This window comes from Rattus norvegicus, chromosome 11 (assembly GCF_036323735.1).
Source record: "Rattus norvegicus strain BN/NHsdMcwi chromosome 11, GRCr8, whole genome shotgun sequence".
NCBI lineage: Eukaryota > Metazoa > Chordata > Mammalia > Rodentia > Muridae > Rattus > Rattus norvegicus.
In genome coordinates this window covers 16,257,556-16,275,228 of record NC_086029.1, presented here as the reverse complement: position 1 = coordinate 16,275,228, position 17,673 = coordinate 16,257,556, and the positions used below count along the sequence as shown (strand labels likewise).

Below are 17,673 nucleotides of genomic sequence, written 5' to 3'. Positions count from 1 at the left end.
TAAGTAAGTAGCCACATATTTATATTGACACATAATTATAAGGGACAGGGGCTAGAGCTGTGCGATTTGAAACACAGGGAAGTGAGTGGTAATGTGAAATAAATGCTAGTGTTGATCTGAAATCACCACAATTCAGCTAACATTTACTGAAGACCAGGCATTATGACTATATACAGCATCTCATTTAAATACAGGATGCCAGGGAACAAAGTTGGTGTCACCAACAGAAACAGGCTTGGTTTATAGGGCAGATTTCTAAAAATTCACTTTGGAGCATAGGAAGTGCTGGCATGTGAAAGACAGAAAGTATATCTCTGTGGTAGAGTTTTCCGGGAAAGATCAAGCTACAGTCAGCCCGAGGGTGCAACTCTATCATGATTGGGTCCACCATTGGACAGTGGGTATAGCTCTGCCCAAGAAAGACTGTCCTTATTTGCTCCCAATAGGCACCTGCTTAAATCCTGCAAAATGTCTACCTTACAGGAAACAGTCCTAGTCCAAGGTCAAGATAGGTTTTGGCAATTTCTGGCAGGCTAATGAAACCACCGTAAAGGGGTATGAAATACAAGTCTGAAGAGGAAGGAAGGAAGGAAGGAAGGAAGGGAGGAAGGAAGGAAGGAAGGAAGGAAGGAAGGAAGGGAGGAAGGAAGGAAGGAAGGAAGGAAGAAAGAAAAACAACAGCAAAACAGCAAAGGTCAAATAACCTTTCAAGGTCACATCCTAGGGAAAAGCAGTGGAGATATATTCCAAGGTGTCTCTGGCACAAACCACCTGCACTACTTTAAAAAGAAACTAAATCAACCTTGAACTCAGTACCTTACTTCCTGCCCTCCTTCCTTTGCCCTCAACTCCAATTATTTTCCAAGAAATGCCTACTTTGTGAAATTGTGAGTAAACAGATCTCAGGGGCCACCCAGTAAGGCACTCTCCAAAAACGGTTGCCTGAAATGCCTCCAGGTACCCCTCATCTGATCCCAGCTTTATTTCCACCCATCCATAGAGGTTTTTAAAACGCAAGTGAAGGAAGGAGTCTGTCCAAGGATGAAAAGTTAAGGGAAACAAGATCGTTTTCTTTAAGCTGTTTGCAGAAAGGTGGTTCTCGTCATTTCCAGATTCCCCGAACAGATAATCTCCAAGGTATCAGTGGAGTTAAACGGACGGGACTTTTTCCCTCCCCCTCCATTCTCCAAGCATCAGTCCAAGAGGAGGGAGGGGACGAAAGAAGGACTGGGAGGAGGAAAAGTGGAAGAAGCTAGAAGAGCAGGGTGCTGAGGGGAGCCCCGGGCGTCGGCCCTCGGGTGGACTGGCGGTCTGGAATCCGCCCTGAAGCTGCGCCCCAAGCTGCAGCGCGCATTCAGCTCGCCGCCCAAGAGCAGCCCAGACGCGCTGCTGTGGCCAGGCAGGACCGCGGCGGGCTAGGGACCAGAGCCCCACAGCTTCACTCCGGTAAGTACGCAGAGCTGCCCTGGGGCACTGGAGAGCGCGCGGAGGGCGGTGGGAGGCACCGGATGGAAAAGCCTGGCTAGCCCTAGGGTCGGGGCCCCGGAGGCGGAGGTGGAAGAAGTGGGGGGTATGGGGGTGGTAATGACAATTCCTTACCCCTGCTACTTTGATGGAACCGCACCAAACTGAAACTCGCTGTCTCTGCCGTCTCTGCTTCGCCAGGGCTAACTTTGGGGGAAAGGCAGGATCCTGGGTGGAGCAGGTGGTCTTCAGTGCATGAAGAAACCTGGTCCCAGACCCTGGGGAGAGATGTGGGTTCCAGACTGTGACGCCAACATCCTAGTTAGGGTGCAGGTATCCAGTGAGCTTGCTAAGGTTAGAAGCTAGGATATGCAGAAACCCAACTAGAGGTCATCCAATCCATCACTTGATCATATCTGGAGATGATCAAACACAAAATGGTAAGATTTGTGTAGGAGTTTCGAGAGGGTGTAGACAAGAAAGCATTGATAGTTTTCCAACTTTACTTTCCATGGGTCAGGATAGATGAGGTAAAGCTCCAAGCAGACCCTCACCTTGATCCACAAAGTCCCTAGCTGCTGCAGAGGCTTGCCTAGGAAAGATTTGTTGGTCTTTTCTTGTTTACAGGGAAGGGAAAGAAAGGGGTGGCAGAATGAGGGGCCATGCTCCTGTTCCTGGTGTTTGTATCCAAAGGGGCTAAAAGAACCTCAGCTGCAAGCCAAAGTGAAGGGATCAAAGAAAGGAGAGGAGCATGCATAGGCTCAGAGGTGGGCAGTTGGACTGCCTTCAGTGTAGAATCTGGTTTGGCCACTGGGTAGGAACAGGACTGAAAAGTACTGCCATGCATTTGAGGAAAACACTGAGGTAGAGACTTCGTTTTCTCCTCTAGCTAAATGGTTCGTGAGCACTGCAGTGATTACTAAGGGATGATGATGAGATGAAGGGTGGCAATTTAAGAAAACAGGTAGCCTGCCCAGACCTCAAGTTTTTCTGGAGGACCAAACTCATTGCCATTCACCTGCATTTTAAAGGTGCTGGTGCCCAGACAAAGGAAATAATAATGTTCTCAAATGAATTCTGTTTCTCTCCCGTTTACATATACATCTGAGCCTAGGTTTGGTGATCAACAATATGGTGATGTTCACACTTGATTTGCCCTAAATGTTTGTTTATAGGGAGACAGACTGAACTTGGCTGTCTTCCACTGAAGGAACAACAATCCCACACAGCTGAGGGAGGCTGAGGAAGCAGCTCCTCTCTGGTTTTCATTTACACCCCTGCCCCACTCTGTAAACTTAAGAGCAAACGCTAATATCTCTACTTCCAGCTTTCTCATAAGATGGAGTAGTCCTTGCCTTTGTCCATCTCATTCAAACCTATCTGCCCAAGGTCCCTTCCCTAAGGAAATCTGTTATCTGCTGAGTTCATTCAAAGGTGCTCTACTCATCTTTGTGACCAGTGTTCTTTATAAAGAACTGAGATGCTTCAGGACAAATGTCCTACCTGCCTGGTATTAGTCACAAGTTTCCAGATGTACCAAATAACTTAGTTTCTCATTATTATCAAAACAATTTTAGTAAAATTTCCCATGCACTCCTTAATGTGTCATTTGTTCCAGCTTCACCCATTTAGGCTTATTGCAGAGCTAATGGCTATGTGTGCTACAGAAGCTGCTCCACTCTGACAGATAACAGAGGGCTTTGTTTATTAGGATGGAGATGTAAAGAACAAAGCAGTGTTTGCCCCTTGCTTCCTCAGGGGGCCTATATGTAGCACACTGAACAGGCTCTTTTAATTCTTTAAGATAAATAAAAACACTCAACTGCTTTTACAGGAGTTCTTAGATACATTGTTCTTATACTTACCACCACAGAACTGATCATAACAGTTCATCTCTGTAAGGAAGTGCCTTGTTTTCACATAAATTTGGTGCATGTGATTCTTTCATAGACTTCCAGCATGATAACATCTTCATGGAAAGTACAGAGATATTGGAAGTTCTCTTCTAGTGAAAGTGGTCTCTTCTGAAATGGTTAGCTGTCACTGAAACAATTTCAAGGATGTTTGAAGGACACTCTATGACATTACCACAAAATAAACAATATAAAAATGGCAGACATTTTTTCATTTATTTTATGTGCATGGATGACTGCTCATAATGGGCATGTGGTACTCACAGAGGACTGGAGAGCATCAGTTCCCTGGGACTGGATTGACAGATGGTTGTGAGCTGCCATGTAGGTGTTAGGACTTGAACCTTAAGTCTGGAAGAGCAACCAATGCTCTCAACTGCTGAGCCATTCCTCGAGTCCCTGAACATAATATTTTTAAATCGATGACAGGATTCTCTTCTTCATTGTCAATTTCATGAGTGGGAGCGATGCTTACTGAGCAGAAAAAAAATGTGACACAATGATTGCTACCAGGTCATGTGATCCCTACGGAGGTATCTATAGTCATCCAACATAGACCCACATAGAACCTCGGTCCCTGTGCTAAAAGAGAAATGATGTAGCTACTTGAAAGCATAACAAGAAATGTTTCAGAGCCGTGGGTGGCACACAAGTTAGCCACAATGACATCAATGAGTACCCCTGGTATTTGAGAGCTGAGACTGTTTGGATCCAACAACCCCCCAATTCCTTCAGGGTCTTATCTTCTCAGTTGTGATTTGTAGCCTTTAACACACGGTATAGAATTTACCCTTCCTTTCTATATATGTGGAAAGAAATAAAGTTCTTGTTCTGCTTTGTTTTTCAGCAGAAGTGTTTTACCAGGATACCCTTACTATGACACAAAGCTCATCTGTGGGGAGCTAGAACCCTCACGGAGGTTGTCAGCATTGCTTAGTGTAGTCTTTAGCCAGTGGTAACAACAGACAGTGGTGACAAGCAGTGGGATTTTGGATGTATTCAGAGATGAAAGAATCAAGAATTGATTGACTAATACAGTTGGTAACAGAAGGAAAGGAATCAGAGTTCCTGCTTAGGGGTGTGGGCTCAGCCTCTGTGAGAATGCAGTTGCTGCTGAACCGCATGGGAGACTGGCAGGGACAAAGGAGTTTCTTGTGGTTTATAAGACGTCTTGACAGAGGATTCAAGGGGTAGTTGGGACAGAGCTCAGGGGAAGAGATAGAGTTTGAGATGAAAATGTGAATCACCCATACATAACTGACATCCAAAACACTGAGAATCTATGGGAAAACAAGAAAAGATATTTAGATGATCAAACAATCTAGAACAGTCCAAGACACTGAAGGCTGTAGGAGCAAGGCAAGGCAATTAGCGAGTAGCAATCAGAAGATTCAGGAGAATTTCAGAAATATGTGAGACCAGAGACATCAAAGAAGAAAAGAAAAGTATATTAAGAAGGAAGGAAGTCCAGCGTTGCAGAAGGGTTCAGTGATGTGAGGACAAAGAGTTATTTGAGAATTTAAATGACGCTCAGGTTAGTCAACTTTCCGTGACTTTATCAAAATAACTGAGAAAAATCAATTTTTAGAAGTTTTAGTCCCTGATAGCTGGGCTCTGTTGCTTTGGGTCTGTGATAGCATAGTGTGTTCATCACTGTGGTGGGAGCCCTTTTAGGAATGTGGAAACACGCATGGAAAGAGGCCGGCATCCAATATCCCACTCAAGGAAGGGCTTACCAGTCCTGACCTAATTCCTTCTCAGTCCTGACCTAATTCCTTCTCTGTCCAGTTCCTCAAGCTTGTGCTGCCTCCCAATAGCCCTCAACACATAGACATGTCTTGGGGGACATTCAAGATTAAAACTGTATCTCAGCCTAGCCCATAGAGAGCTTGAGATCAGGCTAGGATACACAGGAAGACTAGCTTTGAAAAAAGCTCTCACACTCTGATACTCTTTACTTTGTTTAATTTTTTTTGAAAATTTCATATATGTGTACTGTGTTTACATTATCCCCACCAATCTCTGTCCCCTTTCCACTTATAGCACTTATAGCAATCCTCATGAGTCATTTCAGTCAAAATTATAATGATTCAATATTGATTCATAACATTGAACAGAAGTTGTAAACCTACTAGCTCTAATTCCAGGAATTTTTCTTTGCATTAAGTTATGTTTAGTTAAATTAATATATTCTCAAAGTTAAGCAAACAATTGAAAAAACATAAGTACCTCTAAATTAAAAAAACCTAATAAATTATGAATATCTACTCCATGAAAAATATCCAACATTTAAAATTATTAAGTCAACTTTTCATGTATTTAAATAAATAGATCTTCCAAATATATTCAACATGAAGAAAAAATCAGACTTTGTGGATGATTACTAACAAAGAAAAATAAGGTTATACATGAAACCTTGTCAACAAATCAAGAGCCAGCAATGGTTTGGTACTTTGTAGGGAGGAAGGGGATGTTTGTGGAAGAATATAATGAAAAAGGGAATATCCGGGAAAGGGGGCTTTTATTTTGTTTTCTTTTGTTTTATTTGCTTTTGTTTTGGGGTTTTTTTTTTCTGTCTCACAAATGTTCAAATAAGTTCCATTTATTTTATGATTTTTTAAAAAAATTCTATCCATTTCAACAGCCCATGAACAGTTCCAGAGTGTGTGTTTTAGTCTCCCTACACTTGTAGTTTCTGTTGCACTCAACTTCTAGTCTTATTTCATTTTATATTGTTTACTTAGTATTTATTTACATCCCAAATGCTGCCCTCCCTCCAGGTCCCATCTCATAGAATCCCTCCCCCATCCCCCATCCCCCATCTCCCATCCCCATCAACCATCCCCTTCACCTAGCTGACTGAAACAGATGTAGATCTGAAACCCACAGCCAAATGTTAAACGGAGGTCAGGGACCATTATATAAGACTTGGAAGAAGGACCAAAGGTCCTGAAGGGAATTGCAGCCCACAGAATAGACAAACAATGTCAACTAACCTGAACTCCAGGGAGCTCCCAGAGCCCAAGCCACCAACTAGAGCATACGTGGCTGGACAGAGCCCCTTACTCCCACCCTAACCCCGGCACATAGGTTGCCTTGTGTGGCCTAGTGGGAGAAGATGCTCCTAACCCTGCAGTAACTTGGTGCTCCAGGTTGAGAAGGTACCCAAGGACTTTTGTTTAGTTCAGTTTTGTTTTCTTTTTGGTTTTGGGGAGTGAACACAGGAACTTGTGCTTGCTAGGCAACCATTCTGCCCCTGAGCACCACATCATGCCTCTGAATTATAGACACAGTTACCCATTCAAAACCCTAAATAAAATTTTATGCATAATTCTGAAACATGTCATTTAAAATAATAAGAGGAAAGAAAAGATGTGGTGGTGGAAAAAAATGAAAACTATATATAGCACAAATCTTTGAAGAGCTTTCAAAAAGTAGATTAAAGGTAGCTGGAGGGAGCCATGGAGGTTTGGTTTTAAAAATGGGAGTCATTAATGCCTAAATTAAATGACAACAGAAGGAATAACACTTTTAAAAATAATAAGAATGAAAAGGACAACGGCCAAGCCGATACCTTTAGCAGGCTGTAGGGGTGATATTCCAGGCATTTGTAAGAAAAAGAGCTACCAGAGCTACCATGGTTAGGAACCATGGTTGAGAGAGGCACCTTCTGGAGACCTGCAGATGTGGACTTGTGCTTTGGCCCGCAGGCCACATGGCCAATCTCACTGTAGCCCAGGTCGTTGGTATAAATTACTGTGATCAGACTCCATAAAGTCTCCACTTCTAATGACATTCCTCCATGAGCCTCTCATCAAGGCTTTTCTTACAGTGGTCAGCACTCCCCAGTGCTGCTGAGCAGCTGGTCAGCAGCTCGCAGGCTCATTAGAGATTTAGTTAGTTTACAAAGTCCTGTGTCCTTCACCCTCAGCAGGATGCTACTTCTGCTGACTGAGAGGACTGAGCTGCCTCAGGCGGCATCTCCTCCACTTCCAGTCCTTGACAGTTCATCTGCTAAGCTGTTTTCCTTCCTCTAAAGCTTCCCCTCTTTCTGTTCCAAGTCCCACAATAATCTTGGAGCAGGCTTCAACCCCCTCCAAACTTTATCCTCTGCTTTATTAGTGATCCCATTGTGTACGTGGATTATTCACATGGGATCTCTCCCATGCTTAAACCACTCAGATAAGCAGAGAAGCTTCACAGGATGCTAAGCCCTTCTTCAGCTACAAGCCTAGCCAGTCTTCTCTTTCTCAGCCAGCTTTGAACACAAGAATCTAATTCACACTGTGCCACCATCTTGCTATTAATTTCTTTCCCACCACTGGCTTACACTCCCACCACCCTCCACAAAACCTTGTCTCCTTGGACTTCTTAATGAAATTGAAGAAAGCTAACCATCAGAAGTTCTCCCACAGGCTCTTCTTGTCCAGCAGAAATGGCACATCTGGATCCACTTCCTACACTGCTTCTCTGCCTCAGTGGTCATGGACTGTAGCTGTCTTCTCTACTCAGTTCTTTTTCTCTTTTGATCAATGATCCTTAAGAATCAAGAGAGCAAACTTTTAAGAAAATCAAAAAGACACAAACAACTATCATTTCTCTTTCCAGAGAATAAAGCTCGCTTCAGGAAATTTCCAATGATGAAAAGGCTCTCTAAACCCATTCTATAGAATAAGAAGGAGTTCTCTCTGACACTGTCTCATTAAAAAATTCTACCAGCTACTACGATTTCACTCACTCTAAATAAAATGGTGATACTAATTATTCTGAATGTGAGAATGAACCCTGACTCAGCATTCCAATGCTGGGCTACGGACATGCATCACCATGTCTGATGTTGTTGTTGTTGTTGATGTTGTTGTTGTTGTTGTTGTTGTAGGTGGTGGTGGTGGTGGTGGTGGTGGTAGGGTGATGTTCAAGACAGGGGTTTCTCTGTGTAACATCCTTGGCTGTCCTGAAGCTTGCTCTGTAGACTAGACTGGCTTCAAACTGAGATATTCTCCTGCTGCTGCCTCTCAAATGCTGGGATTAAAGGTGTGTCCCACCACCACCCCTCTCGCCATGGCTATTTTTAATTGTATATTTCTATCTTTATTATTAATTAATTTTATTTATTTACCTTCCAGCCACCACCACCACCCCATCCCGGTATCCCTCCCACAGTTCCTCATTCCAGTCCTCTTCCCCCTTACTTCTGAGAGGGTGCTCTCCCCTGTCCCCATCCTCCTTCCCAGGGTCCTCGAGTCTCTTGAGGATTTAGGCACATCATTTCCTACTGAGACCAGACCAGGCAGTCCTCAGTAATAGTGTCAGGCCTTGGTACCTCCTCATGAGATGGATCCCAAGTTGGGCCAGTCACTGAGAGACTTTTCTTTAGACTCTTCTCCATTTTTGTCCCTGCAGTTCTTTTAGAAAGGAAAAATTCTGCATCATAAGTTCTGACTGTGGGTTGGTAGCCCTTTCCCTCCATTTGGGGCCCTATCCCCACTGTTGGATATTTTGACTAAGGTCATTCCCATTAAGTCCTGAGAGTCTCTTAAGTCACAGGTCACTGAGAATTCTAGAAGGTCTCCCCACCTCCCACCCCTGGAAGCTAAATATTTCCATCCATTCTCCTGGTCCTCTGGGCTTCTGTTCTGCTGGCCTCTAAACTTGAACCTGCCCCCATTATCCCACCCCTCCACTTTCCAGCTCAGGTACCTGCCTCCCTCTACCTGCCATGATTATTTTGTTTCTAAGTGGGATTCAGGCCTGAAAGGCCATCCTCTGCTGCAAATGCAGCTGGAGCCATCAATTGCTCCATGTGTACTCTTTGGTTGGTGGTTTAGTCCCTGGGAAATCTGGGGGTCTGTTTGGTTGATATTGTTCTTCCTATAGGGCTACAAACCCCTTCAGCTCCTTCAGTCCTTTCTCTAACTCCTCCATTGGGGATCTCGTTCTCAGTCCAATGGTTACCTGTGAGCATCCACCTCTGTATTTGTCAGGCTCTGGCAGAGCCTCTCAAGAGACATCCATATCAGGCTCCTGTCAGCATGTACTTCTTGGCATCCACAACAATGTCTGGGTTTGGTGTCTGTATATGGGCTTGATCCCCATATGTGGCAGTCTCTGGATGGCCTTGCTTCAGTCTCTGCTCCAGTTTGTCTCTATATTTTCTCCTGTGAATATTTTGTTCCCTATTCTAAGAAGGACTGAATAATTCACACTTTGGTCTTCCTTCTTCTAGAACTTCATGTGGTTTGTGAATTGTGTTTGAATATTCCCAGCTTTTGAGCTAATATACACTTATAAGTGAGTGGATACTATATGTGTCCTTTTGTGATAGGGTTACCTCACTCAGGATGATATTTTCTAGTTCCATCCATTTGCCTAAGAATTTCATAAAGTCATTGTTTTTAATAGCTGAGTAGTAGTCCGTTGTGTAAATGTACCATATTTTCTGTATCCATTCCTCTGTTGAAGGACATTTGAGTTGTTTCCACCTTCTGGCTATTATAAAGAAGGCTGCTATGAACATAGTGGAGCATGTGTCTTTGTTGTATGTTGGAGGATCTTTTGGGTATATGACCAGGAGTGATAAAGCTGGGTCCTCAGATAGTACTATGTCTAATTTTCTGAGGAACATCCAAAGTGGTTGTACCAAATTGCAATCAAGGAGTGTTCCTCTTCCTCCTCATCCTCACCAGCAGCTACTGTCACCTGAGTTTTTTTTTTCATGTTTTTTTTATTAACTTGAGTATTTCTTATATACATTTCGAATGTTATTCCCTTTCCCGGTTTCCGGGCAAACATCCCCCTCCCCCCTCCCCTTCCTTATGGGTGTTTTTGAACTTTGCCCTTCTGACTGGTATGAAGTAAAATCTCAGGACTGTTTTGATTTGCAGTTCCCTGACAACTAAGAATGTTGAACATTTCGGTAGGTGCTTTTCAGACATTTAATATTCTTTGGTTAAGAATTCTTTCTTTAGCACTGTACACCAATTTATTTGATTCTCAAGAGATGAATTTCTTGGTTCTTTTTACATATTTGTATATTAGCTTTCTATCAAATGTAGGATTAGTAAACATCTTTTCCCAATCTGTTGGTTGCTGTTTTGTCCTAATGGCAGTACCCTTTGCCTTACAAAAGCTTGGCAATTTTATGAGGTTCCATTTGTTGATTCTTGATTGAAAAGCACATGACATTGGTGTTTTGTTCAGGAAATTTTCCCCATGCCCATGTGTTCGAGGCTGTTCCCCACTTTCTCTTCTATTAGCTTGAGTGTATCTGGTTTTATATGGAGGTTCTTGATCCACTCGTACTTGAGCTTTGTACAAGGAGATAAGAATGGATTGATTTGCATTCTTCTACACGCTGAGTTCCAGTTTAACCAACACCATTTGTTGAAAATGCAGTCTTTTTTCCACTGGATGTTAAGATCAAGTGACCACAGGTGTGTGGATTCATTTCTGGGCCTTCAATTCAATTCCATTGATCTACCTGCCTGTCTCTGTATTAATACCATTTAGTTTTTATCACCATTGCTCTGTAATACTGCTTGAAGTCAGGGATGGTGATTCCCAGAGAAGTTCTTTTATTGTTGAGGATAGTTTTCACTATCCTGGGTTTTTTATCATTCCAAATGAATTTGCAAATTGCTCTTTCTAACTCTATAAAGAATTGAGTTGGAATTTTCATGGGGATTACATTGAATCTGTAGACTGCTTTTCACAAAATGGTCATTTTTACGATATTAATCCTGCCAATCCATGAGCATGGGAGATCTTTCCAACTTCTGAGATCTTCTTCAATTTCTTCAGAGACTTGAAGTTCTTGTTATACAGATCTTTTACTTGCTTGGTTAGTCACACTGAGGTATTTTATGTTATTTGGGGCTACTGTGAAGGATGTCATTTCTCTAATTTCTTTCTCAGTCTGTTTATCCTTTGAGCAGAGGAAGGCTACTGATCTGTTTGACTTAATTTTATACCCAGCCACTTTGCCAAACTTGTTCATTAGACTCAGTAGTTCTCTGGTAGAACTTTTGAGGTCACGTAAGTGTACTGTCCTATCATCTGCAAATAGTGATATTTTGACTTCTTCCTTTCCAATTTGTATCCCTTTGACCTTTTGTTGTCCAATTGCTCTGGCTAGGACTTCAAGTGAGATATTCAATAAGGAGGGAGAAAGTGGGCAGCATTGTCTAGGACTGAATTTTAGTGGAATTGCTTCAAGTTTCTCTCCATGTAGTTTGATGTTGGCTACTATTGGTTTGTTGTATAGTGCTCTTACTACGTCTAGGTATAGGCCTTGAATTCCTGAAATTTACAGGACCTTTACCAAGAAGGGGTGTTGAATTTTGTCAAATGCTTTTTCAGCATCTAATTAGATGATTTCGTGGCTTATTTCTTTGAGTTTGTTTGCATAGTGGATTACATTGATGGATTTTCTTATATTGAACCATGAAGTATACTTGATCATGGTGAATGATTGTTTTGATGTGTTCTTGAATTCAGTTTGCAAGAATTTTATCATCAATATTTATGAGGGAAATTTGTCTGGTTATCTTTCTTCATTGGGTCTTTGTGTGGTTTAGGTATAAGCATAATTATGGCTTCAAAGAACGGATTGGGTAGTTTTCCATCTGTTTCTATTTTGTAGAAGAGATTGAAGAGTATTAGTATAATATTTTCTTTGAAGGTCTGATAGAATTCTGCACTAAACTCATCTGGTCCTAGGCTTTTTTTTGGGGGGGGGGTTGGGAGACTTTTAATGTCTGCTTCTATTTCTTTAGGGGTTATGGGGCTTTTTAGATGGTTTATATGATCGTGCTTTAATTTTGGTACCTGGTATCTGTCTGGAAAATTGTCCATTTCCTCCAGATTTTCCAGTTTTGTTGAATATAGGCTTTCGTAGTAGGACCTGATAAGTTTTTGAATTTCTTCCAATTCTGTTGTTATTTATACCATTTCATTTCTGATTTTGTTAATTTAGATACTGTCTCTTGCTTTCTGGTTAGTCTGATTAAGGGTTTATCTATTTTGTTGATTTTCTCAAAGAACCATCCCCTTGTTTTCTTGATTCTTTGTATAGTTTTCTTTGCTTCTTCTTGGTTAGTTTCAGCCCTGAGTTTATTTCCTGCCATCTACTCCTTTTGGGTGTATTTGCTTCTTTTTGTTCTAGAGATTTCAGGTGTGCTGTCAAGTGGCTAGTGTGTACTCTCTCCAGTTTCTTTTTGGAGGCATACAGAGCTATGAGGGGTTTTGTTTGTTTGTTTGTTTTTGGTCTTCTGGTTTTGTTTTGTTTTTTGGTTTTTTTTTTTTTTTGCTTTCATTATGTCCCATATTTTTGGGTATGATGTACGTTCATTTTCATTAAATTCTAAAAAGTTTTCAATTTATTTCTTTATTTCTTCCTTAACCAAGTTATAATTGAGTAGAGCATTGTTCAGCTTCCATGAGCATGTGGGTTTTCTGTCATTTTTGTTGTCATTGAAGACCAGCCTTAGTCTGTGGTGATCTGATAGAATGCAAGCGATTATTTCAATCTTTTTGGATCTGCTGAGGTCATTTTGTGACCAATTATATGGTCAGTTTTGGAGAAGGTATCATGAGCTGCTGAGAAGAAGGTATATTGTTTTGTTTTAGGATAAAATGTTCTACAGATTTCTGTGAAATCCATTTGGTTCATAACTTCTGTTAGTTTCTCTATGTCTCAGTTTAGTTTCCCTTTCCATGATCTGTCCATTGCTGAAAGTGTGGTGTTGAAGTCTCCCACTATTATTGTGTGAGGTGCAATGTGTGCTTTGAGCTTTAATAATGTTTCTTTTATGAATGTAGATGCTGTTGCATGTGGAGCATAGATGTTGTTCAGAATTGAGAGTTCATCTTGGTAGATATTTCCTTTGATGAATATAAAGTGACCTTCCTCATCTTTTTTGATAACTTTTGATTGAAAGTCGATTTTGTTTGATATCAGAATGGCTATTCCAGCTTGTTTCTTGGGACAATTTGCTTGAAAAAAAATTTGCAGTCTTTTACTCTGAGGTGGGGTCTGACTTTGTCACTAAGGTGTGTTTACTGTATGCAGCAAAACACTGGGTCCTGTTTACATACCCAGTCTGCAGTCTATGTCTTTTTTTTCTGAAATTGAGTCCACTGATGTTAAGAGATATTAAGGAATATTGATTGTTGCTTCTTGTTATTTTTGTTGTTAAAGGTGGAATTAGGTTTGTATGACTATCTTTCTTTGGGTTAATTAATAGAAGATTAATTTCTTGCATTTTCGAAGATGTAGCTTCTCCCTGTGTTGGAGTTTTCCATTTATTATCCTTTGTAGAGCTGAATCTATGGAAACATATTGTGTAAATTTGGATTTGTCGTGCAACATCTTGGTTTCTCTGTGTTGATTGAGAGTTTTGCTGGATATAGTAGCCTGGGCTGGCATTTGTGTTCTCTTAGGGTCTGTTTGACATCTGCCTAGGATCTTCTAACTTTCATAGTCTCTGTTGAGAATTCTGGTGTAATTCTGATAGGTCTGCCTTTATCTGTTACTTTACCTTTACTTCTCCATACTGCTTTTAATATTCTTTCTTTGTTTCATGAGTTTGGTGTTTTGACTATCATGTGATGGGAGGGATTTTTTTCTAATCCTATCTATTTGGAGTTCTATAGGCTTCTTGTATGGTTATGGGCATCTCTTTCTTTAGGTTAGGGAAGTTTTCTTCTATAATTTTATTGAAGATATTTACTGGTACTTTAATTGGGAATCTTTGTTCTCTTCTAAACCTATTATCTTTAGGTTCAGTCTTCTCATTGTGTCCTGGATTTCCTGGATGTTTTGGGTTAGGAGTTTTTGTATTTTGTATTTTCTTTGACTATTGTGTCAATGTTTTCTATGGTATTCCCTACACTTGGGATTCTTTCTTCTATATCTTGTATTCTGTTGATGCTTGTGTTTATGACTCCTGATCTCTTTCCTAGGTTTTCTATCTCTAGGGTTGTTTCCCATTATGATTTCTTTATCATTTCTATTTTTATTTTTTGATCCTGGATGGTTTTGTCCTTCACCTGTTTGGTTGTGTTTTTCTTTAATTCTTTAAGGGATTTTTGTGTTTCTCTTCAAGTGCTTCTACTTGTTTACCTGCATTCTCCTTTTTTTCTTAAAGTCCTCTATCATCGTCATTAGATGTGATTTCAAATCTGCATCTTGCTTTTCTGGTGTGTTGGGGTATCCAGGGCTTGCTGTGGTGGGAGAACTGGGTCTGATGATGCTAAGGGGCCTTGGTTTCTATTGCTTATGTTTTTGCACTTGCCTCTTGCCATCTGTTTATCTCTGGTGTTAGCTGGTCTTGCTGTCTCTAACTGTGGCTGTAAGGCTGTGTTTCAGCACTCCTGGGTCACCAGCTCTCTCCCCATAGGATCTGGGTTCAGAGAACTGTGGCACAGGATCAGCTTCAGAGTGCAGACAGAAAGCAGAAGGATCCTGTCCCAGGTTGCTCCTTGGTTCCTGTGCCTGAGGGCTCTGGGCAGGTCCCTCGGAGCAGAAGTGGTGGTCTTACCTGTGCTCTCAGATGTGTCAGCACTCCTGGGAGACCAGCTCTCCCATGGGGATTTGGATATGAAGAGCTTGGCACAGGGTCAGCTCCAGGTGCAGATGGAAATCCTACACCATTTTTTAATTGGATTATTTGGTTTTTTGGAGGTTACCTTCTTGAGTTCCTTATATAATTTGGATATTAGCTCTCTATAGGATGTAGGGTTAGTAAATATTTTTTAACCAATCTGTAGGTTGTTGATTTGTCTTATTGACTATATATCCTTTCCCTTACAGAAGCTTTTCAATTTCATGAGGTCCCATTTATCAACTCTTGATCTTAGAGCATGAGCCATTGGAGTTCTGTTTAAGAAATCTCCCCTCTATGCCAATGAGTTCAAGGCTCTTTCTCACTTTCTCTTCTATTAGCTTCTATTATATTCAGTGTATCTGGTTTTATGTTGAGGTCTTTGATCCACTTGGACGTAAGCTTTGTGCAAAGTGATAAATATTGATCTATTTCATTCTTTTATATGCAGACCTCCAGTATACCAGCACCATTTATTGAAGATGCATTCTTTTTTCCACTGTATGTTATTGGCTTCTTTGTCAGAGATCATGTTTCCATAAGTATGTGGGTTTATTTCTGGATCTTTGATTCCATTCCATTGATTGACTTGTGTGTCTCTGTATCAATACTATTCAGCTTTTATGCAATCTGTAGTGCAGCTTGAGGCTGGGATGGTGAATCCCCCATAATAATTTTATATTTCTGATAAAGGTATCTCAAGTGCTGATAGAAACTGGTTTATAAGTTTTCATATCTGAGTCTTTCATTGATTATTCTTAATTTCTCCTTAAGCTTAGTAATCTTTTGATATATAAATAAAAATAATATCCCTACCATTGTCATTAATGGAAAACTAATACTACTGAGGATAAAGCATAATAAGAAAAAAAGATATATTACTTCTGTTGGTTTTCTTCATATATTTATTATCGATTAAAAGTCTTGAAATTAAACTTGACTCCTTTTTAGCCTTTAAAAGAAAGATTAACAGAAGAAAAAAACGTTTCACCAAACTGGAAGTGTAGTACAAAAATTAAGAAAATTCAAAAGAGAGTAAGTTCCCAGGTTTCCAACACTGTCCGTGCTGTGACAAGTATTTACACTGAGTAGCACCAAGAGTACATATCTTACATTTGAGTAAAGTGTTCTATCTTCTGTCTTTCTAACAAAGCTCATTAAGTTAAAACCACTGGATATCAAAATATGGACAGACCGATGACCTTCAAGTCCAGCCTATAGGTTCATAATTATACTTCCCTGACTTGTTCAAGCATTTTAGCCACTTATATCTCATAAAAGAGACTCCCAGTTCCCCTCCCTCATTTCCCCATAAATTCATTCACTATTCTACCTCTATGCCCTCTGAATGTGCTCTATTCTCCTAAGCACCCATTACTGAATTTAACTTAGCGTGCCTCGATGCTTTTACCACTGTTTACAGCCACTTTCCTGATTTGTGCCTAGTCCCTTTGAGTTATTTTTCCCATTTCCCCCAAATGAATTTTAGGATTAATTTTGATCCATGCTTATAATATTTATCTGCACTGACTTGCCTGCCTGTCAAGTGTATCTTAAAGACAGCATTCCTCTGCCCTGTAGGGCCCCCTCCATCCCTCCCTCAACTCCATTGCCAATCATGCCAATCTTTTAGTCATTTGCAAGAACTAAGTTGTCTTTTTTCCCTTCCATGAGCACTTCCTTCATCAGCCTTCTGTCTGTGAATCCCTCAAGAGCGTCTGTGCTGTGCTGTTTATATTTTATTGACTTGTGTCTCTTCTCTCCAGCTTGGCCAGTGTGTTCCTGTAGGGAAAGCCTTTTGATCTTAGTGTCTGATGGAATGATTCACTGAGCTTTGCATGAAGAGTGTCAAAGAAAACCTCCTCAGGGATCTATCAACAAATGATGTCACTGACTGTGTCACAGCCACCCTAGGGTGGAAGTGAGTTCTAGAAACCTTCTCACATTTTCTCTTTCTCTGTGCAGTGGAGACGTTATGACATTTCAGCTCTCACAAACTTGTTCATAAAATTAAGAGAAAAAAACCTCAGAAGCTTTGTCACACAATCTTCTGTGCCTAGCATTTCCAAGCCAGATGGCTAGTTCTTTTATATAACAAAACTTTAAGGGAAGGAAATTTCATAAACTCTCAATAACCCATTTTACTATTTGACAGTCTCTATTTCATATATATATATGAAATATATTTATTTTTTATTTCATATATATTGAATGCATTTAATTTTATTTCATATATATGAAATACATTTATTCTTATTTCATATATATGAAGCTGAGATTGTTATAGCAATTCTAATTTTTTATTCTAGTCTTTTTAAAACAGGAATATAAGGTTACTGTTTATTCATGCCCCTCCCCCTCCCCTTCCTTATGGGTGTTGCCCTCCCCATCCTCCCCCCATTGCCGCCCTCACTCCAACAGTCTAGTTCACTGGGGGTTCAGTCTTAGCAGGACCCAGGGCTTCCCCTTCCACTGGTGCTCTTACTAGGATATTCATTGCTACCTATGAGGTCAGAGTCCAGGGTCAGTCCATGTATAGTCTGTGGGTAGTGGCTTAGTCCCTGGAAGCTCTGTTTGCTTGGCATTGTTGTACATATGGGGTCTCGAGCCCCTTCAAGCTCTTCCAGTTCTTTCTCTGATTCCTTCAACGGGGATCCTATTCTCAGTTCAGTGGTTTGTTGCTGGCATTCGCC

General features: G+C 40.8%; 1 long non-coding RNA gene across 2 annotated transcripts in view; it reads left to right on the top strand.

The window, feature by feature from the left end:
* Positions 1-908: 908 nt before the first annotated feature.
* The window catches only part of LOC120095588 (uncharacterized), a 166,052-nt gene continuing 149,287 nt past the window's right edge, over positions 909-17,673 (top strand). The window contains exon 1 of one of the 2 annotated variants that reach the window (XR_010055984.1): positions 909-1,446. This is a non-coding gene — a long non-coding RNA (uncharacterized LOC120095588). The remainder of the gene's footprint in view (positions 1,447-17,673) is intronic. The other variant, XR_005491119.2, reaches the window with a different exon arrangement.